This window comes from Accipiter gentilis, chromosome 14, assembly GCF_929443795.1.
Source record: "Accipiter gentilis chromosome 14, bAccGen1.1, whole genome shotgun sequence".
Lineage (NCBI taxonomy): Eukaryota > Metazoa > Chordata > Aves > Accipitriformes > Accipitridae > Astur > Astur gentilis.
In genome coordinates, this window is record NC_064893.1 from 30,436,955 (window position 1) to 30,464,542 (window position 27,588).

A 27,588-nucleotide genomic window follows, 5' to 3' on the forward strand; every position below is an offset into this window, starting at 1 on the left:
CTTAGAGTAGGAATTACAGGGACTCATAAACATGGAAAATAACCTGACTAATTCTATCTGAACATCAAGAAATGAGGGGGTCAAGATCAGAGAGTGGTACTTACTGTGTCCAGTCTCTTTTGCCCAGTGCCTAGTGCCCAGCTTTTTTACCGATATTGCTTTTTCTTCAGAAAAAACCCAGCCAAGTTGCTCTGCTGGCTCACTGTAATTTTAAGAAGTGCCTTTGGCCTCATGAGAATGCATCAAAATTTTGATGCTTAGCAGAAAATAAAAATATTTGCACTCAGTTCATTTATAGAGCTGCACATAAAATGCTCCCCCTCAGGGCATATCCAAGGAAAAGACTAGAAATAAAATATAAATTCTAAACAGCAGTAAAATGTTTATCGCTTTGGGGGTTATGAGTGTTCAGCTTTTATTACTACGAAAATCAATTTACTGAACTTGGGTTTACTGCAAAATCACAAAAGTGAAAACCTGAATTAATTCGGCATCCGTGGCTTTGCTGCTTCTCCCTTCCCATGCCCGGGAGAGACGTGTCCCACAAGGGTCCACTCTCTGCCTCATCCCCACCAGGGCTCTTCTCTCGATGAGAGCCAAGCCACCTTCCGTGGGTGAGACCCTACCTGGGGTCTGTCTTGCTGGACCTCTCTGAGGAGACCGAGAGTCCTACCTGAAAAAGCAAACTCTGAAAAAAGTGAGGAAATGGCCCGTTTCCTCCGGCAGGACTTTTGGTTGTGTTTATGACCCCGTCGTGAGCCGTGGTTTGGGATGGGGATGCAGGATATGGCCGAGAAAAGGGGCTGCTGAAAGCAGCCTGAGTGTGAAAACCCTCATGAGAACTTCATCATAGTGGAACTAAATTATTTTCTGGAAAGTGCAAATCTGCATGTTCAAAATATTAGGATATTGTAATAGTGATTTGAATGGTCAAAAAAAAAAAAATAAATGGAAAAGCAGGCGCGTAGAAGTCACTTCACTGTGGCTGGGTATCATTCAGTGCAACCCAACCCACCAATGAATTCACCCCTCTACTTTCATTTCTGGAATTTTTAAGGCTAAAATCAACACATATTTTAGCAGCGCTAGTGGAAAGCGGCGCAAAGAGTTTGGCCAAAGAGCTTCAGGCTTGCTGTCCCTTAACAGGGGCCCAGAATAGACCCACAACCAGGCTGCTACGATGGCAAAATTTTGCAAATCCTTCACAGTCCAGCACATTCACCCCCCCCACCCCCAGAGTCCCAGTTCTCAGTAAATGCAAATATTTCATATAAAGAGAATTTCAGCCCTGCTGATAATTTGTGGAAATATTGTAGCAGAAAACCCATATTTAAAAAAAAAAAAAAAGAAAAAGAAAAAGAAAGAAAAATATTGAAAGAGGGTTAAGTCAGCTCTACAAATAGTCAAAGCAAATGTTTCAGGAGCAATGAGGAGGATGAAAGCCACCGAACCGAGGGAGTCAGCAAATAGCTGGGGATAACAGCGAATTCCAGGAAGCAGAGGCGCAGCTCGGGAGAACGTGTTTGGGGTGGGAGGGTGAAACTCCTACCCAATATTAATAGGTTTGGCCCTCTCTCCGTGCTGAAACATGGTCAGAAACACATGAAGACAAGGTGTGTAGGAAGGAGGGGCTGCAAAGCCTGGGGTGCCACCCAGAACTGGGGACTGGGATGCCACCAGCCGGGTCCCTGCGACCCATGATTTTGGGTACAGGCGATCTGGGAGGTGGCACACACACATTTCCTCTTTCCTCCCCCGAAAGAGAGAGTAGTGCCCAGATTTTTGGGATGCGGGGGGATGTCTATCCGAGGTGGCCAGTCGGCAGCCCCACGCGCGGTCCCTGGCTCCTCATTTTGGGGGGTGGCTTGTAGAAATGAGGTGCTTCTGGAGCGAGCCTTGGCATCTTCATGCAGAGAGCCAGCGGTGCTTGCCAGGACCGCAGATTGATGGGGGACCTGCGGATAGGGCAATGTAAAGAGTCGTGGGTCTGTGCCCTGCCACCAGCTGGCCTGAGGGCTGTCGAGCATCCCCAAAATAACAGCAAGGGCCAGGGACCACTGGGCCCATCTCCTTGGGAGCACATGGGCTGGAAGAGGTGGGCACAGGGCAGGTTTGGACATGCAGTGCTGGCGCTGATGGTGGGCTAATTTTTTGCAGCCCCGTTTTGCCCCTGCGGTGACACTCCCATCCCGTGGCTAGCAGCATCCCTCAGCCTTTTAGGGCCACGCAGCACAAACAGCCTCTGCATTGCACTTTTTAAAACTTTTAGCACAGTTTGCTTCCGTCCTTGCTAAGGGCACGGTAGCCACAAGACAGCCTGGATGGCTGTGAAGGGGATGCCGTCCCCTGGCACGCTCTGGCAGCGTGAACGTGACCCACTGCAGATGCAGATGGGAATTCTGCCCTTTCCCTTATGCCTCGACACCCTCCAGCAGTCCCACCCCAGCTGAATTTTTCAGCCTTTGCACCAAAGCAGCCCCTCGAGCTTTATCTATCTGTCTTGCAAAAGATGGAAAGTGCTTTACAATTTTTCCAGAGGTCATCTGATAACCCTGTCAGGCTTAATTGTGCCATAATCAAATCCCCCCCCGGAGCAGGACGGGATGAATCAATCGTGAGCAAACACCGCTGACAGACCCCACCGACATGAAAGGTGTGAGCTCACAAATAATTTATTGAAAATATGTTTGATGGAGAGGATTCGTTTTCATTTCCTTAAAAAAAAAAAAAAAAAGTTTTCTTGGCTTGCAAGGGAATAAACATGAAATGGGGGGAGAGGCATTAAACTGCAATGAATCACAGAGGAAGGGCGGCTGGGGATGCAGGAGGACAGGCTGCGCTGTCTCCACCGTGGGCGCTTGGCCCTGGGCATCATGTCATGCTCAGGAATCTGGGAAGCCAGAAATCCTTCGCCCCTCGTGGGGTGGCTGGATGGGGCACCCGCCTGGGATGTATGGCCACATTGGGGGCTGGGGCAACACCTTCTCCCGGAGGCACGGTAATGGGGACATTGGATTTTTTCAGCTGTCCCCCCACCAAGCTAATAGCTCCAGGTTTTGGGCCATGGTGTCCTGCCCGCTCTGCCCAGAATAAAGCTCTGCCTGTACTTTTCAGGACAGTTAGTTACCTGTCTTTAATTCACAAAGTAGTTACGTCTTGGGATGGAGTTCAGCACAAACCCACTCGGCTGATTGCTGTTTTTCCAAGAAGAGGAGCTCTCCCTGTCACCTCCAACATGCCAGATGATGGATCAGTGATGGAAACCTGCAACTACACCCCAACACCCTTCCCTTGGGTGCCCAGAACCGCACGTCCCAACACAGAGGCACAAACCACCCATAAAGCCATCGTAAATCCGTCACCAAGGCACGATTCCCCCTGGGGATCTGCTGCCTGGCAGATACGCAGGGCTGGGGGAACTGCAAGGCACCTCCAAGCATCACTGGGTGACTTTCCAGGGATCGCATCCTGCTCCAAAGACTTTGCTGTGATGCTGTCTGTGTGAGCAGGACCAAAAAGACTTGACTGAAAGTTAGTTCTTAGAGCAGTGTTGGTCTTGCCTAGGAAAATCCAAAGCCCCTTGAATTTTCCTCTGCGCTGCATTTATTTTCCAGCAAAGCAGACTGCCCTCACAAAAAAAAAAAAAAAAAATTAAAAAAAATATCCTGGTGAAATGACACACATGAGCAGGATTTGTGCTGAGTTTTGCATCACTTGAATAACCTTTGGTTGGTGTCACTAGGAAGAGAAAAAGCACGTGTGAAAAATAACCTGAATTTTCCCCCAGACTCAGGCTGTTTTCCCTGGAGAGGTTCAGGACCCCCCCGATGAGCATTTGCCTCTCTACAAAACCGAACCCTGACACTCCTGTGTGACAACTCTGTACCTCTTTGCAAATGGCCAAGCCAGTCCGAGAGGCGATGCTGATCTCGATTCAGCATCATTTGGACGATTCTCCCGGGGATGCTGACGCAGGTTCCCTGGGCAGGACCTGTGGCTCCGGCACCAGCGCTGCCGCTGTGATGGGAAGCATGTGGACGTGCTCCTTTTGGCTCTGCAGTGCTCAGAGCACATATATTCCAGGTCCTACACAAATAAGCTCTCTGCCGAAGGCTGGTGGAAGAAGGGGGACAGCCTTCCTTGCTGCTACCACCACGCCAACCCACCGCAGTGTGAGCAACGTCCCGATTTCCAAACTCCTTTGACCATTAACACGTGGGTATTTATCAGCAAAGATTTCACGGTAAATACCCCTATTAACCCAGCTTTCCAAGCCAACAAGGATTCCACCATAAATATGCCTATTCATCAACCTTTCAAGCTACTGATTTCCAAAAAAGGAAATTATAGATGATATGTAATTATTCAGTAGACTTCCCCAGCGTGAACTGAAGCCACCAGCCAGCCGCTATTCCCTCAGGCCATGACGATATCCACACTACCACCACCCTGACACTATTTTTTTCCCCATACAACTATTGCAGAAGTGCCGTGGGACCGACCTCCTTTCTTCCGAGATGGGGAGAGCCCCGCAGAAGCAACTCACATTAAATATGGGAAATGACTGCCACCTCCAGCCCTCCGCCTGCTACTGGAGCCAGCAGCTCCCAGCCCTCCTTGGGTGATTCAGGGAACCTGGAAACTTGTTTTACCGCTTGCTTGTACCAAAGATATAAACAGTGGGGCTTGCAGAGCAGAAACACGAGATGGCAATTAGCCCAGAGCTATTAGCTGTGCCTGAATATCATATACTCCAAGCTTCCTTGATCCACTGGAATTTATATGACCGTTAATGGAGACTGTAAATTGCTGTCAGTGGGGATAACTCGATCCGTGGTTTTTTGGAGAGGTGGAGGGACGGGGGGAGTGGGGAGGAAGAGGGGAAGGTGCCCTGAGATGGACATGAGGAGCTGTACAACAGCTTTAAGGCACTGCTGTCTACTGGCATATAACAGATAATAAAAATATGGTTTAATTTAGAATGTAAGGATATGGTGTCAAAATAAAATGTCTCAAGGACAAGCAGGGAACATAAAAAAGTCATAGCCCATGCTGTGAGCATCAGCTGCACATCATAAAGATACATTAATGGTATATTTCTTTAAAAGAAATTTTCATACTTGGGGGTTTTATGAGAAATAAGAGTTTAAAATATTAAAAGTGGAAATTTTATGATTGGAGGGGAAAAAATGTTCAGATGAAGGTGATGGGAATGGCAAGAGGGCAGAAGTAAAGTGCTGGTACCTTTGGTGGTGCCAGCAGTGACCGAGGGCAGTGACCCTGCCGTGCTGAGCCGGGGGTCTCCGCAACCCCCCTGTGTGAATCCTTCCCTCTACCTATTCTGCACCCACAGAAACCAGTGAGGTTTTTTATTAAATGGAAACAAAATCAGTCCCCAGAGGTCAGGGATACAGGCACAAAGTATCGTCGCATTGTAAAACAACAGGCAAGCAAAGCTATTTAAACCAGATCCACTTGTGTGCCAACGGTCAAAAATAAAATCAAGGAAAGAAACAACACTTTGCTGTCAAATTCAAATGTTAGAGACCAAAGCAATTAATCTGGGTGCAGATCGTTCATTTTTGATTCTGGCGTTGGAGAAATGTCCTGGGAAGAGCTCACAGCATCAGAGCATCTTTGCAGAAGTGATGGTTTAAAGCCACAGAATAAAGCCTCAGGGTCTGTGGCCAGTCTTCCTGGGTCCATCTGGACTCAGGAATAATAGAGACCCACGAGTTCATTTTTATCAGGGGAAAAAAGCATTTTAACTCAATGACTAAAATATCCCTTCCTATTGTTCCATTTCTTGTCAGCTGCTGGGAAGAATAACTTGGCATTTTCTTCCCCTGTCCTACTGCTACAATCACAGGTTTCAAGGGAAACCTCACAAAACCAGGGAATTTCTCAAATCTGATTTCCCATATGCAACCATCAATGGCAAGCAGCTGTTGATGGTCACTGCTTATAGGGATGGTTCTACTATAGATTTCACTGGCATTAACATCCAGGGGTCCTGAATGGCATCAGGGCACTGGGATGCTCCTGAGCCAGCTTGCAATCATTTACTGATTTAATAATTGTCTTCTAGATAGTTATCTGCACTTCTGATTCCTTAAAGGTGAAGAGATTTTGCTGCAGAGCAGGAAGGTCCAAAAAGGATGCGCATTGCTCGCACAGGTTGCATGGGGTATCTCACGTTTGGAGGATGCTGCCTGCCCAGCTTCAGCCGAACACGAAGGACCACGTAGAGAGAGTTTGGCTGCACGGTCAGCTGCCAGCACACCCCCAGGCTGGAAATTACAGCTCTGGAGAAAGAAGGACTAAAATTTCCTCCAAACCTGTTAGAAAGACATCTTTTTCCCAAATATAGAGCCAAATTTGCAGTATCTTGGATACCATAAATATTAATGCAGAGTAGATTATGCTTGTGTAGTGTAACTATTCATGATGCATGAATATTAATGCCCTGCATCTGAAATCTCTGTCAGGGCACTCAACGTCCATCAGCAAACCTTCAGCACTCACAAGAAGAGATCCCTCCCTCCCTGGATTTAAAACCTACACTCAATCCAATTGGGCAAAACCTGCAATTGTGAGCATCGCTCTAGTAAACTTTTTAGGAGGAATGTCCTTAAAATAAACCAAAACCCTGTTCTCTCGGTCTCCTGATGCCATAACAGCCTACCTGGACACTATTTGACGGAACTGGATTCTCCACAAGGCTGAAGGTGGCATCGCTCTTCCCCGTGGTCCATAAAACGTGCCTACCGTCGTTAGGCTGCTTGGAGCCTTGTGTGGTCCATTATATTTTATGCCGGTTTCCTAAACATTCACAGTTAAATAAACTATGATAACACTTCATAAACATTTTTCTAACATGCGGAATGTTTGACATGAATTTCAGCTATTTTAAAACTAATAAACAATTGTCAATCGGACGTCGGAGACTAAGCAGAAGCCACAACTGTTCTTATGGAACATCAAAGGCATAATAAATATCTGATTTTAAGCGAGGCTTTTGTACTTTTGCATACGAGCCTCTGTGAGAGCACGGAGGGACGAGCGTTGGGGTTGTGTGTTATTGTCTGCCATGCTCAGGGTTTCGACCGAGAAATATGAGGCGTTACACTTCATAGGATCAGACTGCACTTAAGAAATCTCCCGGTATTTTGGGGGGGGCGGGGGGCGGAGGGAAAGCCGAGCAGACGTCAGGCTCCCGCTCTGCCTGCCGCAGACACGCTTTTTTCTCCCAGGTGAAAGGCACCTTGCGGAGGTGTTTGCAGCCTCCCTCGCTCTGCCGTCCCTCTGGCATCGCTCCTGGGGTGACCGTGTCCCACAGCCCTGCCCGGTCCCCACGCCGGCAGAAAATCAGGCAGCCCGGGGCTGAGGAACTGCTTTTAGGACACGGGTCACTGGGGAGGCACGCCATGGGTCTGCCCTGACTTACAGGGAAATGGTGGTGGCCCAAAGGGTGCAATCTCCTTTCTGCACCCATCTCTCCCAAGCTGCTACGTGTCTGCAAGTGGGAGCAGGGTAGGGGACCAATGGCACCGTGATGGCCACGCAACTCTTTCTCCAAAGAGCATCTCTGGAGGATTTTGCATTGCTGCAATATCAGCGTACACAGGGTCCCGCGGCATTCGGGACAGTGCCACTGGGCAGGGATGGGAGCACAGGACTGGGGCCCCACAGCCGCCCCAAACACTCACAGCTCCTCTCCGGTGCAGGACCAGCCCTTTGATCATGCCCCGCTGGGTGGGAAGAGGAGACAGCTCAGAAAAATATTTGTCAAGAGAAATACAATGTCAGTGGAATATTTTTTTCTGAGGAGTGCCCTGGGTTGGAAAAAAAAAAAAAAAAGAAGCTAATTTAGAATAACAGCTCATTTAGCAAGAGATAGTCTGTCTCCTTTAATCTATTGTTCGCAACATCCCAACTGGTTAAAGGTTTCCCGGCCCGACAATAAGAGTTTGTGAGCTTCGGAGAGGAAACTACCGCCGCTTAATATTTATCTCTGGGCACATACATCAGGAAGGAGTCACCCGCGGGAGCGGAGCTATCAGCCCTGTGTTCATCTCTCCTGTGCCATGAAGGATGTGCAATTCCAGATGAGATGAAAGTTGTCCCCCTGTTTGGGATGACGAATGGTGGCCAGTGGTGGGGGAGGACCGCTGGGATAATTGCGCTGCTTTATAAAACTAGAGAGAGTTTTGGAACCAAATCTAAAGGAAAGTCGTAGAGTCTCAGAGCCAGATGCACTAAAAGCTCCGCTTTTTGTCATGACACAAGACAGAAGCACCGGAGAAGTCCTTTAAAGCCACTCGCGAGGCTCACGGGAGTTTGGGATGCTCTTGCCAAGGGCTCACGGGAGTTTGGGATGCTCTTGCCAAGCTGCTATGGAGCCAGAGGTCCCCAGTACTGGGCTGCCCCTGTACCCTGAACAGCTCTGCCCCTCTGGAGCCCCTCTGCCCTTACAAACATGACTCAGTAAAACCCCAGAGGTCCGTAAGATGAGAAACCAGGAGGGTACTAAGCTGTCGAACAGATCTCCCACCCTTCCCCAGTGCTTTCTGTGGGCTCCCAGGTGTGATGCCCCGGGAAACCACAGCAGGGACTTGCCGCAGCCTCCGCCGGCTGGATTTTGCTCCGCTCTGCCCGGCAAAACCCTCTCTAAAATTCACACCTCATCCCGTGCCGCCTGCGTAGATGCCCCATGCTGCAGCTCAGGCTTTGCTTTAGTCCCATCTTCCCTGGGATGCCACTTCTGGCCGGCACATCCCTGCCTTTCACATCCGTGCCGCTGCCGTCTCCCTGCCCCAGAGCTGCGGGAAGGTTTTCGGCTGTCCCGCTTCTCCCCTCCTGCCCCGGCTGGCTGGGATGGAGCCGGCACCCAGTTTTTCCCACCGGCAGGAAAAGGCTGGTGAGCCCCACCGGAGCCAGTCTGGCTGCTTTCGGCCGAGCCGGGCGCTGGGGCAGATAAGTAAACACTTGCAGCTCTGACATAAATTACTTCAGTCCTTGACAGCAGGACACTGACCAGGGTCGCCTGATAAGGGAGGGAAAGCCTTGCCTGTCTCTCAGTCCCACTCAGATATTTCACAATAAATGTCACTGGGAAAGAATAGACACTTCTGTACCCATTAGGCAGCTGCATGTTCCTGTCACCTTGAGGAGAAGGGACGCATTGTCAGAGCTGTCGGAGCAGGCAGGAACCAGCTGTTAATCTGCTTTGACATCCTTTTTCACAGAGCAAGTGTGAACGGGGCGTTGCAAAAAGCCAGTGGAAAGGTGATTAAAAATAGGTCCTCAGTGAGAACCTACGGGGTCTGTCACTGCACCGCCGATGGGGACCATCGGCCAGAGGACCAGGGTGGAGGCACCACCTCCTCCTGGTTTCAGCTCCGTCCCCTCCTGCCCGTGCCTCAGTTTCCCCTCAGCGGGTGTCACATCACCCAAGGGCAGGACATCTCCCTTTACTTCTGCTGGTAGCCGAAGTACCCCTTGCTTTGAAAGGACCGTGGATCACCCAGATCCTCCTTCAGGGCTGAGCGTTTTGGACTAGGGCTGGTCGCTCGAGTCCAGGTGGCACGGTTGCAAAGTCGATTCTCGAAAGATGAGCCGCATGGACCAACGCTGCTTCATCTGGATGGGTCCTGGCAGATATAACAGTGATACCTGAGGATGCCACCAGCTCCAGGTGGACACCCTGATCCTCTGCCAGCCATCACCCAGGGAAACCTGCCTATGCCTTCAGCATCAGTGCCCAGCTCCCTCCACCACCCTGGCTGAGGAGCTCCTGCTCCTTACAAAACCTCTTGCACAGCATCTCTCATCACAGGGGCTGCCCACACCGCTGCAAGTGATGTGGTACAGTGATGCTGGGAACGGGTATGTGGAGAGTCGAATGTGGCCGATGGGCAGCTCTGAACTGAAGCTCCTGGTGTATCCACCTGGGAATTGCTGTGGCTTCATTGAAGGCAGGTGAAAGACCTGGAGCCTGGGCAGGGAGCAGTGTCTTCCATAGGCGCCCTGGAGAAAGTGGGATGCGACGCTGAAGACATATTACATGCTCGTTTTAGACTCTGGCTTCAAATTATTTCCCAAATGAAAAATCCCTGCCTCTACCCCCTTTCCTTTTCTTAGCAACATTATTGACCAATGTACAGATTTCTGTAGTGGAAACGGGTTTGATTTTTGTCCCGACAGATGAGATGACTGCAGACCCGTTCCTGGTCTTGTAGCTTGTTGCTTACAGCGAGAATTTGCTAGCCCAGCTTTTGCTCCATGTAAATCACCTGCACGCCAGATCCTTTGTCTATTTTTGGATCCCTATGTCCTGCAGAACTTCAGGGCTTTGCTACATGGTCTTTTAGCTACAGGTCCCTTTTATTACTTCAGATATTAGGAAATCTTGGGTGGAAGACATCTGCTTAGTGTCTAATGCATTTAGGAAGCTCATTAAAGGCATATTTTCCCCTGTTATCTCATGTCTGATCTCTGGAGGAGGATGCTGGTCACTGTGGCTACAGGCTGCCATGTCTCGCCAGGACCCCACCATGGCACGGGCTGTGCCCCCCCCCCCCCTAAAGCCCACGTACCCCTGGGGCCGTGGCTTTGGCTCCTGTCCGGGTAGGAGAAGTCTGGCCAACACCATGAGCTGAAAGCTCCCTCGCAGCCTCATGTTCAATATTTGATTTTGCTCCACTGTTTAGCCTTTTAATGTGGTTCTGCTTATTTTTACAGGTTTCCCAATCTGCCCCCTCCCCAGATTGTTTATATTTTTGGAAAGCCTTCTGTTTAGTGCCTGTAATACCCCTGAAGTCCTTTAGCTGCAGTGGTCTTCCCTCACCCGCTCCTCTGCTGAGACTTAACTGGGATTTGTTTCAATACTAATCTCTCAAACTGTTTATTAAACGACCTCCTGATTTATCTGCAAAAGATTTTTCTTTAAGTTATAAAATTTCAATCAAAATTCCTCCGGGCATTTCGCATTCCCCTCTTACGATCAGTAAATCCTATTTGTTCTCGGCGTGACCCCCCCCTTGGCTCGCAGCCCGGGCTCGGCCCCGGCGTGGCTGGAGGAGGCGGCGGAGCAGCAGAGAGCGCGGATGCACGCCGCAAGCGAGCGGCTCCCATTGCCCCCCTGCCCCAAAAACCTCCCACCTCCAGACAAGGAGACTTCTAGAGTTGCTTTGTGAAACCATTTTTTTTTTTTTTTCCTCTTCACCTTCAGACTTAGCCGCTAGCAAGGCTTTCCCGCTAGCAAGGGTGAGTTTTCCTTGTTGTTTCATCCCCTCGCACCTAGTTCCAAGCCCATAACATGCTAAATAATTCCTCTTCCACCTTGGTGTTTACATTCTTCAGATACTTTCCGCTGCTTTTCATGTCCCGACTCATTTGGCCCTTTGCTGGGTTATACCCGGCTTCTTTCATCTTTGCCCGGCGGAGCAGCCTCCCATCCCTCGCTCCCTCAGCCCACCCAGCTCAGCAGTGGCAGCACCGGCCAGGCTGATTTCTCTCCCCCAAAAAGACTCATCCACCCATCCCAGTCCTTCCAGGATGAGGTTGGCCCAAAGGATGAGCTCATTCCCTGTGCCTGGATCCCTGTTTTCCAGCAGCTTTCCCAGCCAGCTCACTCCTCTCGGTGTAAATCAGGTGTAGATTGGAGCAGACGGCATTTTATACCCATTTCTCCCTCTGCAGGGAATACCACTGTCCAAAATCCTGATTTGAGAGGCCGCCCATGAATGGACATGGCAAAGCTTCATTCTCCCAGACCCAACTGCTCTACCCTATTTCCCACACCACCTCCGCAGCTTTTCCTAGCACCCAGGGTAGCTTTTGGCCAGAGATGAGGATACAAAAAATTTCATCTATCTGGAAAAAAAGTATTTGGTGTTCAGCCCTTCAGACAGCTTTTGGGATCTATTTACAGGAGGAAAACCCTTTAATGGTCTGCATACCCAATAATGTCACATTAGGGGTTCAAATCCTTCCAAGGGTTTTACCCTTGATGCCATTTGACTATATATTTACTATTGCAAAGGAATGCAAAGTCAGTAATTGGACTAATACAGCTAAGTGGAAAAGAAAAAAACACCTTATTAGTTTAATACACACTATTTTCCCCAAAACACAGCTCCTGACTAAAGTTCGCCAAACAAAACAGTCCACCTACTATACACAGGAGACTTCAAAGAGAAAATTAAAAGGGACAAAACCGATATGAGAGGATGAGGAATCCCAGAGGGTCCTTATCAGGATCCCTTTCAGTGGATGTTCCCATGTTTTAGTGGGAAAAAAAAAGCAAAAAAAAAAGCAACAACAACAAAAAAGATCCGGGAGTGCGAGCCTCTGCGGCTGATAGAGGATTTTCCTCTGGCTAGACACAGAGTCTTTAAAAAAGCTGCGGCAGAGTGTGGGATCATTAAACACCTTCAGATTCCTTCCCCGCTGCCAATCATGGCATCAGCAACCGCCCTCTCCGTGGCGTCTGCTGATCCCACTTTGAAAACCTCCCCATTTATCACCGCTGGGAGAGATCCTGCTGAGACCGCTGGAGCCTGCTGCTTGTCAACAGGGCACCTTATCTTCTCCAAACATTTACTTAACCCTTTGTCTGGCAGGCCAGGAACAATGGGAGCCCGGTCGCGGCCCCGCACTGGGGATCCCAATTCCAGCCCTGCCTCAGGCAGGCGCTGCCGGTCCCTGCCTGCTCACGGGCACCGGTGGTGGGCTGAGCCAAAGGAGGATGCTGGAGACCACCATAGCACCAGCCTCCACCTCCTTGGAAAAAGGTCACTTGCAACGCAGGAGAGCAGAGAAATATTTTTTTTTAAGTGTTTTTCTACCAGGGACAGGTGTACAACGAGCTTTTCCAGCTCTAAGCAGGCAATGCAGTACATCATCAGTAATTCAAATAGTTCCCCTAAATCAGCTACACCAGCCCAGAGTTGGGGGAACTCTACTTGAAGGAATGACAGCACTTTCAGAAGATGTAATTTTTGCCGTGTAGCACTCTAAAGATAATTTTTAATTACTTTATACTCATTACCATTATAAATGGAAGACTCTGGATGCGTCTTCATTGAACAGCTTATCATTTCAGAACAGGGTTTCTTATAAAAGCAGGCTTTTTTTGAGAACTTTCCTATGATGTAGCAAGTGAACCAGACTTACAGGTTGCCAGTGGAGATGGGTCAGACACTTGCAACAGGAAAATGAGATCTCAACTCTTGACCCTCAATGCAACAAGATTGAAACCCATGGGCCAGATCCTGGTCCCAGCAGCACAAATCCTCTGATGTGCACCCAATCCTGCTGTGCCCGCACTTAAAGAGTCAAATGGCAACAACGAGGTTCCGTGGGGCCACAGCTGAGAAATTTTGACATTTTTGGCATGAAGAACCTCAAGGCTACCCATCCTCACTTCGTAAGGCGCCTTTAGCAGCCCCACAGCAGCTGATGGCAGGTACTGAGGCACTGGCCCAGCAACCCAGAAGGATAAAAACCAGTAAGGAACCAGAGGACATAGAGATGAGCTCTCACAGCTCAGTTCTCCCAGTTGCGAACAACCTGCAGCAGCCTGCCACAGCAGCTGCGCTGAGGACAGTAACAAATGGCCGGGTATTTGAAGCTGAGTTTTAAGTCTTTGTATTGCCGTTGTAATGCTTTGTGCTGTTATCTGTGACAAGAGCCGGGAGTTCACATCTTTATCTAGGAATAAAGACTCACAGATCACGGCAGCGTTTGACGGTATGACAGCCTTGGGAAATCTGGAATATTGTTAGCAACAAACAGCCCTTCCAGCACAGTGTGACAGATCGATGGTCCTTTCTTAATCCCAGTCCGGATTACTAGATCCTTCGAAGTGTTTTAATTAACTGTCCTTCATTGTACTTGCTTAGTGGAGTTGGGAATGAGGTTGATATATGCTTATGTGCTTCCTCGTACTTCAGCAAGTAACGCAATCCAGGTGGTCTCCCTAAGCCATTTGGAGGGAATATAGGAAAAGACAAGTAAGAACTTTATGTTTCCAAGTCATATATATGTTATACCCATACTGTCACTTAGTTACATACTTAATTAAGCACATACTCAGAGCTTTGGGGACAGGTTCTTGTGTTCTTAACTCATGTGCCACCTAACGAAGCTTAGGACCCTTTCTAAGGAGAGGGGTTATTTATTCTTCAGCAATGAGTATTTATACTGAGTGTCAGTGCTGGCAAGTGACTCGCGCTGTATTTGTGTGATGTTTGGCAGGCCAGCGTGGCCTTGTGGACACCACACTATTGTTAATGTGATGCAGGCATGGACCTTCAGTAAAGGAAAGGATTCCTTCAAATATAGCTTAGGATGCATCTGTGAAATCTGCATTCTCCAGCCCGTGGGAACAAGAGAGGAACAAGAGTGATGTTACCGGCCACTCCAGAGCAGAATTGAGCTTTGATATCTAAAGGCCATCATCCCTCTGGGACAGGGGACCGCGACCAGTCGGTAAGAAATCGGCAACACAGGCAGAGCGTGCAGAGGTCTTCAGGACTCGTGAGTGCACAAGCACAGAGCTCTGGTTGCCTTCTCAAGGGCACCAGCATTTACTCTTCAAACATTGCTTACAGCACAGCAGAGCCCTGGATGGATTTAGACTGTGTCCTGAAATTAAGCAAGTGCTTAAACAGTGCTTAGACCAGTCTAAATTTCACTGAGCTCAATGAAAAGGCTGCAGTGGGAGTTAGATCGGACAACATGCATTGGAATTTTCTAGTGAGAACTAAGTCCCTCTACCTAAAGAGGAACTCTTTTCAGAGCTATGCAGCTACTTGGAGAGCTGACGTGTTGGTCTTTGATCTATAGGAAAGTTTAGCGATGCTTTTGTGTTACTTTCCATCTTTTTTTTGGACAGTGGAAGTGCCAACTTGCTCCAACTATTAACTTATTTTTCTGAAGACCTGTGACCAAGAGCTAGTGTTTCTTCAACCCCTCTCCATTTCCACCCCTCCATAGGCTTGCTCTGCAATTTTGGGCCAGGAATGTACAAGTTTTCTACTGGTAAAACGGAAACAAGATTCCTTTGTCTTACGTCATGTTTTTTAAAGGATACTGTGATAGAGAGAGAAGCACATAGAAGTAGGTCAAAGGAATGGTGTTATATTTTAAGTGACATCTGAGAAACAAGCACCCACCTTTATTCACTTGTTAAAAAAGCAAAACAAATGAAATCCAGGATGTAAGTGGCTCAGATAGCTTTGTACCTAGAAGGGGCTTTTGATGGGCAAGGAAAGCAGACTTGGGTAAAGCTTGTACAACATATATCCTAAGAAGAGCTATAGGAACATGACATGCATTTAGCCAACATGCCTTGAACTATAGAGGACACTGCTATGTAACTCATGACTCCCATTTCCTCCTGTTTTTATTGAGAAAGGCTCCCTGAAATTGCCAGACATCTGATGTATTTCACTGCGAGTGAAGATAGTCCTTCTGGCACCGAGCACGCAACCTTTTGTTTTTACAGAGCGTTGCCGGACTGACCGGTGAAGTGGCTGTCATACTGCAATGGTGTGCTTTCCCTAAGTTAAGTGACATTCCCGTCCCCTTGGCAGCAGAAGACATGTTTCTTCTGCGGTGGAAGCGTTCGGAGGAAAACCCCGCATGCTTTGGCAATGCCAGCTGGGTACCTGGCAAAGATCACTCAACACCACCTGCCCTCGCTCCATCCCACGTTGCCTCCACTACGATAACGGGAGCCTGCGAGCATGCTTCTCCTAATCCCAACAAGGAAAAGTGAAAATGCGTCAACCTTAAGGGCAGAGAAAGACATCACTTTCCAGGTGGATGAGTTACAGTATCTCTTGTCTGATTTAGGACAGAGGGGATAAACCACAGTTCTAGCTCACCGACGCAAGCAGGGTTGCACAACCATGATGCACAAGTTTCAACATGAGCAGGGGGGATTAGACACACTGAAGACAACAGAGCTGCCATTACACATCAAGTTATCACACAGTGGTCCCGTCAGTGCAAAGAAGAATTTAACAGCAGCAGTTGAAGATTTTTTTTTTTTTCTCCACCCCACCAGCGATGGACAGCCATTTAGCATCAGCATTGGGCTGACAGCACACCCAGACCTTTGCTGCTGTTCAGCAGATACTACAGTGGCTTGTTTAGGTGACACGATTCAGCCACCCACCTGAGCTCCAAGTAATACTGTAAAGACAAGGAAAACACCTTTAGGATCATCAGAAGTACTCACGGGATTTTTGGAGGATACATATCGAAGCTGTAGGTCTGTGCCGAGCTCTCCTGCCTTTCCCTGGAGCTGGCTCTGCCGGAGCTGCAACCTGCCTGCACGGAGACCAAAACGTTACTGCTTATGTGATGGCTGACGGGTCTCTGATGCTATAGCATGGCATGCCTACACAGGTAAACCTTGACTCCTCTAGGGGAAATATTGTTTGGGAAGAGACGACTAGTCTGAAAACGCCTCCTGTGTTTCCCTTCCAGGCATTGAACAGAACAAGTTGGGTTTTTTCCCCCCACCTGAGCTATTTTTGCTTAACTTAACACAGAAGAATGACTATCAGGAGGAAAAAGTATTGTTTTTCTTCTGCAGCTTGCATAATGTAATCTCATCTTTAGACTTCCATGTCAGAACAGATGTATCTGCACCAAGCCCACCAACTTGAAAACTGGTTTTTGAGTCACCCTCTTCAGGCCCCTTTTGCCCCAGCCATGCCCAGAGCAGTAAGTTGTTCTCATGGTACCAATGCCAGGTAACAAGCTGACTGCTGCGTAAGCATCACAAGTCTGACTCCACCTTGTTGGGTCTGAGACATGAATGGAGTTGAATAAGAGACATTAAGCCCATGAAACATCAGTCCCAGGGCACCATGGGACTTTGCCAACCAGCAATTGACTGGCTGTTAGAGACCAGAAGACCAGATGCAGTTCGTTAGCACCCACAAGTGCTGGCTTCCTCACTGTCTGCTAGCTGGTCTTTAACATGGCTTTGAGAGGAGAATCGATGAGAGCCCTGTGATTATGTTTTACCTACCAAAACCCCCTACTTTATTAACTTAATTTAATGGAAGAGGATTATGAAGCAAGAGGAAACAAAATGAGATACCCAACTGTCATCAGGAGCCACGGGAAGGGCTAGAATAGAAATAATCCCCTGAAGACGCTCAGCTGTTATCACAGCAAAGCTGGTTTTTAGCTAATAAAGCAGCCACAACTGCCTGCATTACCCCAATAATCCCATATACAGATAAATAGCTGCAGGTGAAGCTGAATAGGTGGGCTCCCTCTGGGTCATGTCCTGCCAAACTTGAGCACAGAAACCCTGTAAGTGGCATGTCCTCATCAGCAATTTGGGAACAGGAACGGAGAGGTCTCAGATCTGAGCCTCACTGAGGGAGAGGGAAGATTTCAAGCCTCTCCACTGATGATTGAAGCACCTCTGGCAGAAGCCAAGATTACTTCAGACCCTAAAGCCACATCCCTGAGACAACATACAATTTGTCGCAGATGGTGTCTGCAGGGACCCCAGGCAGGAGCAGGTCCATGGCTCTCACTTGATTTGGACTTGCTTGGACTTTGAATCTCGTTTGCTGCATGCCAAGAGAGCAGCAACTACTCACACAGGGGTAAATGCTACAGCACCGAGGGTGGCTGCTGCTTACCTGAGCCCACCGGGGACCAGCAGTGCCTTCACCTCCCCTGTCCACCAACACCCAAGCACCCAAATAACTTCCCTTATATAGCCCAGCCTCTCCAGCCAAGGCTGAGGGACATCCTTCTTGCTCTTAAAGAGGTGCTATCCAGATCTGGCCCATCCTCATTGAAACAGGCTTTGTTAGAGGGAGATGATTGCCGAGGAAAACTTTGGGCAATTGCTGATGGATGTGCTACAGCTGGGGGTGGGTGGGGGTCATGCCCACCTCTCATTTGGGTCACATAGCATTGATGGAGCATCCTCTGCTCCACAAAGGGAAGTGCAGAATGAATATTTTATGCATAATTAGTCATTTTTCATTCATCATCACTTCTATGAAGTGGCTCCAATCTGCAGAGAATTTAGCTGGAAGGGTATAAAAAAGTATTTCAAGTTCCTATGCTTTCAAGCATTTAACATTTTTCCAAATACTTTTCCCAGTCCTTACTCACATTGTTCCTCTACCTGTCACGGTCTTCTTTTAGGCGTAATGTCGTTATCTATGACTTTAATCCCAAAATGGTGAGGGAGTGCTACATGGAAAAAAAAAATAATGGGAAATAGGCCCAGCAAATGGAGTTAAGGAGAGATAGGAAGGAGCCAGGGTCTGTCAGCTCCCCGGGGCCCGGCAGGATGCCTGCAAATGACAGACAGCATTTCCCGAGTATCAGACGAGGCCAAACACATTTCTTGATAAACTAATTAAGTAGATGTGTTGAAACAATGTGAGTGTGACTGGGTGCTTGCTCCTCTGTGCTGCTCCTGGGGCAGGAGGCAGCCCTGTGGCTGCTGAGGGGGGTTTGGTGGGGGGTAAAGCATTCTTCCAAGGAGACGGGAGTGAATAAAGTGCAATTTGAGAGTTGGTTATGACCAGGGTGCCCGTTGTCACTGCTCAGTGGGGAATCTCCAGCGTCCGCTCAAGGGAAGCTCTGTGGGTGCCCATTCCTGGGGCCTTTGTCCCACTGTGTTGAGTAAGGGTCACTTTTGGGGCTTTGCCTGACATAAAGTGGGGGTGCTGAGGTTGGCTGTGGTGCAGTGCCCGTTAGCTGGAGTAGGGAATCATAGAATCATAGAATGGGTTGGGTTGGAAGGGACCTTTAAAGGGCATCTAGTCCAAGCACCCTGCGATAAGCAGCGACACCTTCCACTAGACCAGGTTGCTCCAAGCCCCATCCAGCCTGGCCTGGAACAATTCCAGGGATGGGGCAGCCACAGACTCTCTGGGCAACCTCTTCCAGGGTCTCACCATCCTCGCAGCGAAGAATTTCTTCCTTACATCTAATCTAAATCCACCTCTTTCAGTTTAAAGCCGTTACCCCTTGCCCTATCGCTACATGCCCTTGTAAAAAGTCCCTCTCCAGCTTTCCTGCAGGCCCCCTTTAGGTACTGGCAGGCTGCTGGAAGGTCTCCCTGGAGCCTTCTCTTCTCCAGGCTGAACAACCCCAACTCTCTCAGCCTGCCTTCACAGGAGAGGTGCTCCAGCCCTCTGATCATCCTGGTGTGCCTCCTCTGGACTCGCTCCAACAGGTCCACGTCCTTCTCATGGTGGGGGCCCCCAGAGCTGAACGCAGTACTGCACGTGGGGTCTCACGAGAGCGGAGTAGAGGGGGAGAATCCCCTCCCTCGACCTGCTGGTCGTGCTTCTCTTGATGCAGCCCAGGGTACGGTTGGCTTTCTGGGCTGCAAGCGCACGCTGCTGGGTCATGGCCAGCTTTTCATCCACCATGGGTAGCCCATGGAAGCAGCCGTGTGCTGGGGACTCAGCCCCAGTGCGATACTCCCAACCCACGAGGGAAACATGAGGTTTTGTGGGTGAGGCTGGCAGGTGATAAGGACTGCCAGGCTGGACCAGTTGAGCGTTGGCACTGGGAGCACTGGAGGACATGGTGCAGGGAGCTTTGGACAATAGCTCTGGGTAAAACCAGCTGCACGTATTATTTAGTCACGGTACTGGTGCTGCTGGGATTGCTGGTGAGAGCAAAGAGGAAGATGGTGGTGGTACCCTGGAGAAGAAGGAAGCCCAGTGCATCCATCACCTGCTTTACAGGGCGAGCTGGGAGGCAGCTGCCCCGGGGTACCCTGAGCTCCTGCCTTTGTCCATCAGCTCAATGCCAAGCACGTAGCGTTCCTCCTCAGCTCACACATCCACACTGGACCATGACCGTGGTGCCTCCGTGCCTCTAGGTCTTCTATTTCTTCATCCGCACAAGAAGCACCACTGAGTTCAGTACAACGTCCCTGACATTTTTTGCCTTTATATTTTTCCTGCAGCCAGAAATAGCGAGCAGATTCTCAGGAGAGCGGTGCCAGGGCTGCGGAGACAGCGGCTGCTCTCTGCCCGGGCTGGGGACTCCCTTCCTCCACCCGCTCGGGGCCAGACCCCCGGCAGCAGCAAAAAGAAATATTCCCATCCCGCATGCTTGCTTGCAGGATGAAAGATTACATCCTATTCTTCCTACTCCTCCCTCTCGGTCCTCCGCTGCCTTCCAAACGTGACGTCGGGCCACGTGTATCCTGAGCAGCGTTCGCTCAGACGCGACAACCTGGACTTGACCCCTGAGGTTCTGGCTCCACCGAGTCTTCCTGGCCGTTTCGGGCAGCAGGAACCTCTGTCAGCGCCGGTGATGGATGGGTTCAGTGGGAGAGAGGCCTACAGACAAAAAGTCTCACAAACACAGCGACAGGCAAAAATAAAATAGACCCTGAGCAGCAGCAGCAGCTCCCTATGAGCAGAGCTCATGGTTCGCAGCCACAAAGAGCCGTCCCTCCTCGGGGCCACTTGGTTGTCACCGTCCTTTCTGCAGCCCATGCTGTGGATGGAGAGCTTTTTCTCTTGCCCAGATGTATGTTGGCTTTCAGGCTTTCCCACCCTTCATCTTAACTATCAATAGCTGGAAGTAAAGCAAATAACAGCAAATGTTTCTCTAGTGTGTTAAGAAGCAGAGGTGTGGGCTTTCCAGGTGGAAGAAGTGCCGTCAGAGACACAATAAATGCCTGAGGCCACATCTCTGTTTATTCACAAGCCAGCTCCCAAGAGAGCAGATGGTCTACGATGGTCTCTCCAACTAAATGTTGTGATTGGTCTGGCTGGGTTGGTAGACGACTTCATTATATCGTGCAGGGTCAAGACAACTTCTGGGCAGGATCCATCTCCTCAGGACCGTACTACCTGCAAGACGTCACCGAACTAGAGGTGCTCTGGCATCCCTGCCCAGTGTTCACCCCTCGCAGCTGCCAGTACGCTCTGGGCTGGGGGTTTGCACTGCAGGAGTCCCTGGTGAGAGACATCCCAGGGACCGGTCTCAGAGACATCAGACTCTTAACTCCTCTGCGGTGTCTGGGCAGCCAGAAGAGGAAACGAGGGCTCCTCGGTTTCTGCCTCCTTTTCCAGATTAAGCCATTTCCTTATGAGAGACACACGCCCTGCAGTCCAAATATTAGCCGAGTTTCCATTTCAGGCAATGCCATCATCAGCAAACTCAATCCCAGCGTGCACTTGGACCCACTCGCCATTTCACAACATTTTAACATTGAAACTCTATTCATTTTTTAAGACTAGTCTTTCATTTGTGTAGCCAGTGCGGAAGGCAAGGTCCTGTGAAGCACCAGTGACCTGTGAGCGCTGGATTGGGGGAACATCGAACTGGAGGGACAAGTCCGAGCAACCCTTTGGTGCTGCCCCAGGTCCGTGTGCCAGGACACGAGCGGCACAACGCTGCTTCTGGGGACAGCTGAATTTATGTCCTTCCTTATTCCACCACCAAAGCAGCAACCGGAGCCACGTTGTGCAAGCTGTTTCCTTCAACCAGAGGGGTCAAGGCTGAAGACTAATCCTTTGGGAATACTAACTCTGACCAAGGAACAGGGGTTGCTGTCAAGCAGTGACTGTGTGTGCTCCGAACCCTTGCCCTTATTTGCCTGTGCCCCTTATTCACCTGGTGTTTTATGACACGTTATGCTAACATACATGAAATTTGATTTCCCGTTATTAACCCACAGAAAGGTATTGCTGTTTTCAGAGAAATTACATTGCTTCCAATTAGCATTGCCCTTTGGTTTATGGTATGTTGTTTTTCTTCAAAACCTTTGAACCAGATTGTACACCAGCTGAAGGGCATTCTGGGGCTGTTAATAAAGATTAACTCTTTTGAGCAAATACATGTTCCGATTCATTTGCGAGGATTGCGCCGTTGCAAAGGAAGGGGATCTCAGGAAATGCTAGACATCTCTTTGCTTTCTCTTCAATTTTATTCATAGATATTCTTATGCTTTCCTCTTCCAGGGGTCTCCTTTTCCAGCCTTGCCAAAGGAGATGTCCTTCTTTCCATTGCCACAGCAGGATGGTCATGACAGGGTAAGAGTAGCCTTCAGAAGCTGGACGTTTAGCAACAACCCCGCTTCTGCTAGAGAAAGGCTTCGGGCTGGCTTTGTCCAATCCCTCTGTAAAATTTGCATAGAGAAGAGGAAACTTGTGACACCAAGAGGAGGAAAACGGGGGTTATTGTCACTTAAGAACGGTGATATGCAAATCTATTTCGTGTCTTGCTCGGTCTTGACTCTCACTGCCCATCTTTCCCCATGCTACCATGGAATTTTATGGCTGCGAGTCAGCTTTAGTCTTTCTGCTTGTTGGGTATCATTTAGCCACCTCCTTACCTTCAGACTACAGACATGCAGTACAAATACAAAGTGTCCTCAATGTGTGTATTTTCACTCTGACTCGCTTTCAGCTTACTTTTATTATTACATTATGCTTCTATCACACTGCCAAAGGCTGTAGTCTCCCCATGCTCATTTATTTTGTCCTTTCATTGGACCTTCCCCAGTCAAAATATTTAAAACCAAGGGAAAAAAAAGAAAATTTACTTTAGGAAATTTAGCTTTCATTCCTGACTTCAGCCAAACACTTCCCTAGACTTCTTGCAGGTCCCACAGGAGAAACGTGGTTTGCAGCGTGGGTACTTGCGCTATACCTCTGCAAGTTGAGCTGCTGGGCTTTTATCGAAAAAGGATGACAATTCAAAAGATTTCAATTTTCCTTTAATAAAGCTGTTTGCATGACCAACATCTGAATTTTATATTTCTCTTATTTAAATGAGGCACGCAGCCTGTCCTGTTGTTCTGCACATAATAACAGTGCGTAGCTCTTATTTTCAGTCAGATCGCTTGAGGAGGAGATCGTTGGTGTTTCTGATTAGCTGATAGCAACTTTTCTCTTCGGGCACTATGCCAGTTGAAGAGGCTGCCGAATGCGATCCCGCAACTAACAACTGTCACTGCTGCAACCTCTCAAAATGATGCTGGTTGTTTATTAGCCCTCTACCACCCAGGCTACGGCTTGACGCTAAGCAATAAACAACAGCTGGTGGATCTGAGCCACCCACCAGTATATCTTTCATCTAAACTCTTATGATTTGCCCTCGCTCCATTTTTTTTGCCCCTCCTGCTGTGTCCGGGTGGCACGAAGCATAATTTTGCACTTATTGGGTGCTTCCCGCCTTGGTGCTGAGCTCCTGATGCCCGTGTTACCCCACAGATACAGGCAATTCTCCTGCCTGTAATTCCAGGACAGATTATGGCAATCCCACCTTCATCCCCACGCTCCAGGGAAACAGACACATCCCGTCTCTCAAAACTTACTGTTGAATTCTTGGAGTGCCAATGCATAGACAAGTCCCTTATCTCTAACTTGAAGCGCAAAAGTGTGAATTAGACTCATTTGTGAACAGGTTTGATGTTTAGGGAGGCAATGTCTACGTGGATTTCGTTGCAATTCAGGAGCATCCCACCCCTTTGCAGATGCAAACCCAAGACAAGATCTATGTGCCAGACCGCCATGGGTCAATATATTCCTTGGCCATACTCATTCCTTATGGAAGTGGGTGCCTCCTTCTCTGTCTGTTTGAAGAGTCTTGTTTAATCTGCTGTCCTGGGCTAGAGCTTGTCCTGAAAGCTGATCTATAAAGCAATAAGCCTAAAATCCTGACTGGGAAATACATTGCACTTACCTGGTTTCAGTATGGGCATGTATCTGCAAGGATGTGCAGTGAGCAAAATGGCTGCAACCTTGGTGGGTCTGTGGACATTTATTGTGAAAAGCAGCTGAGGAACAATCAAAGTAATTGCTCTGAGCCGATGTATGTGTTTCTAATGAGTCTCATTGCAGAGGGACTTATTCAGTGTGTCTGCATTATTTACACAGGACACCACTATCAGTAAAAGGCCTTATCTTCTCTGTATTTGTTTCTATCTTTCAGTTTAGCAACTCTCAAATTCAGTGTGTTTTTTTTTTTAATTATTTTTATAGCTTGTTTCCTCTTTAGTGATATTATCATGGAGCCAATAAAAGTGCTTTCCTTCTACATCTGGTCAAGAAAAGATTTTGCTGGGTACACGAGTCATATTTCTGAAAATGCCTCCAAGTGAATATAAAAAGCTGTTGGAAGCAATTGAGTTTACTGTTGCCTTATGTACTGTCATTAATTAGGAAATAAAGCAAACTGCATTTTATATCACTTGTAATCAAAATGTTACAGTCTTAACGTGAAGTCTTCCAAGTGCAGAGCCTCAAAACAGGCTCTGTTCTTGCTACAGATGAGCAGAGAAGAAAAGGATACGGAGCTCCTTTAAATTTTAAAATCCATGGCCCAAATTTTCAGAGCGACAGCATAAGAGAAGCTGCCATGCAGCAAGGCAGGATGAGGGCAGCTGCCCCAATGGAGCAGGCAGGCAGGATAACTGCACATTGTAGCTACCTGGATAACCAGGTGGCTGCTGTGATTTATTCCACCACTGCAGCATGGCAGTAACTCTGGTAACGGGCTGAGCTGCAGCTCATAGTCTGGCTCCTATTCTTGGGTACCACAAAACACCCATCTTCAGCAATCACTCTTTTCTCTGCTTTAAATTAAATTGACATTAATTCTGTTTTCATAGAGTTCAGACTTTTCCTGATCCCCTTTCCTGCCTCCCAGTTCAAAACATTGAGCAGGATAAAACATAAATAATAAAAGAAATACAAACAAAATACTTTAAAAGAAAAAAAAAAAAGGCATTTCATCAGCAACTCCTTTTTTCACAACCTTTAACATTAGGTGCCTTTGTCAAGTCCATTAGGACCATATCTGCACTTTCCGGAGTTTGAATGCTTTCGTATATTTGGCTCCATATGAACAAACTGGTGGAGCAAACATATTAGTAGATCATTTGCCATGTACATGATTCAGATACCCAGACATGTACAAAACCCAGGCAGGGATTAACCAAGTCTGACAGCACTGAAGTGACTCCAGTTCTGTGTATGTATAAGCGATAATGAACCAAAGGCCCTGTTTGCCTTCAAATAACACACAAAATGATTAATTAGACGGAGGGCATGAGTAATAATCACAATATTATATGCTCCACCATAATGGAACGCTGCTCTCTTCTTGCTTTGTTCCTCTAATCTCCGAGGAGCAAATATCCACAGGGTGTTACCAACAGAGCTGGAGGCAGATTGCAGTTGCTCACAGTTTATAAGCAGCACTTCTTTCCCATTGTGACTTTATACCCTCGGGACATACAGAAAACCTCTTTAGAAAATACACATGGTTGCTAAAGGATTAAAGGGATCTGCAGGAAAAAAAGAAGCAAAGAGCTCTAGTTGCAGATTACAGACTTGAACATGTTCCCATGAACATGTTCCCATTAAATTCAATGGCAAAGTTTTCTTTGAGTCAAGGTTGGATCATAACTGAATGTTTTATCGTCAAGATATTCTTTAGTAAAAATCACATATTTTGTCACAGAGATACATACCCTTCCCCCCCCCCCCCCCCCCCCCGTTGCTCAACCCCCTATTTCCTGTTTATTCATCTACTTCTGATCTACGCTGCTCTTTGGAATATTTACCAAAGCAGCTCTTCTGGTAGCAGGCTTTCCGCCCTTGGAGATGCTGGTGGTGGGGTCGGACACAGGTACCGGCTGGGACCCCAGCCCAGGAGCTCGACCCGGGGCTGAGCCTCTCGCTCTCAGCCGGAGTCGGCAGAGGGAGCAGCAGCCTTGACTTGCTCACATCTCCTTGTCCCTCTCAGGAGCAGAATGGGTAGCAGGTTTCCAGCACAAACTGGAGAGCAAAAGAAGTCAGGAGCCACCTTACACGGTGCTCCATGGCCCAGAGAGCCAGGCAGCAGCCGCTGCCTGATCCTGCTCCCAAACTGTGCCTGCAATCAGAGCCCTGTCCCCCACCCCTCTCCTCTGCTTGGCTAAATAACAAACAGGAGAAGAGGGTAAAACCCCCCCAGCGCCTTTATGATATGATCCGTTCTTGCCCCCCAGCTCCCCTGGGAAGCCCACACACTGTGTACGGCCCCGGGGTAAGCGCAGAAAGGTGCGGTGCCCAACATGGGTTACTGGTTTTGAAATTCTACCTACCTCAAGCCCGTTATCCAGCTAAACAGCCACACTTTTGGTTTTCCTCATTTAAGCAACAAACCCCATTTTTCTGTATTGACTATATATAGCTTTGCCATCCTCCTAGTTTAAAAATATTATAGGTCAATTCCTGTCTTTGCCTATTTTTAGTTGCTATTGTCCATTTTGACATTTTGGTATACAGTATTGACTTGGATGCATATGGATCTGGCAGAGAGGTTTTGAAGGGGGTTTTCAGTAGGAAGTGGCCAGGGAACACAAGCTGTGAAGCATTTCTGCATTTTAATTCATTAATTAGAATGCCCAAGGGAAGCCGGTGAACTTCCTCAAGTACCACTTTATCTTGTCCCCCAGGGACCCTTGGGTTTGGAGGGAGTGAGAAGGCAATTGCACTGCCTGCGTGGGAACCAGCCCCAGACAATGGACCTTCCCAGTGCATATTTGCATTTTGCCACCGTATTTTTCCCCTTCAAATGACTCCCTCCTCTCTTTCCTCAAAGATGACTTGGTTTGGAGGGTATACTTCACCAGCAGGCCACGTTCAAATGGAAGCAGTATGAAGTTTTTCAGTCCCCAGGCTATTTCTGTCTCAGCAACATCAGTTTCTGGTGGGAATTTTTATCTAGGATTGCAAAAGGGCTTTCTCATTCATTCAGAAAAGTAACCTGTTTCCACCGTGACCTCTTGGTCCACCTCTGCCTTTGAAGCACCTCATGTTGGCCATTGATGGATGGTGTAAATGGAGATGTGAGATACCCTCACAGGCTGTACCAAGCTCTTGCTTGTGTCGGAAGGACACGAGCAACGAAGAGTGAAGGTGTTCTTCTAGCCTACTCTAGAAACACTGCTTGGATAAGCTTGGGAAACTGGTAACTCTTCATGATTTAATTGTCCTTGCAATATTGCAGTAACCTCTGAAATGCAGAGCCAGGCAGCTCTACCAGTGCAGCTCACGAATGTCAGACTTTCCTTCACCACGTCTCGACCCACGGCATCCCATTCCCATCGGGGCTGCCCACCCAGCACCTTACCTGCCCCACAGCCTCTGAAGCAGCCTGTACCCCATAGCTGCACTCCTTGCCGGCCCTGACATTTGCACACACGCTCCTGTGACCGACCTCGGCAAAGTTGGAGTCTGATGCAGAAGGGAAAATATTCCCTTCACTTGACATACCTACGTGTTAAAATGAAACAGGCTCGTACAGGGGAAAAAACCTCACCCTTATCAGTGTGACATTGTGAAGTCTCACGATCATAATCCAATATTAGTGTGCGATAGGGATCCTGCTGGTGGTGCAGCCCGTGCTGGGGGAAAGTTTGGACCTTGCGAGTGACCTCTGCCTGGCTCGCAGGTCTGCCTTCACCTGCCGCATTAACCCCCAGCACATCCTCGCTCAGACACGGGTATTTTCAACTTTGGGACAGGAGAGGAAGGTCTGGAACCTTTCCTCCTCATTCAC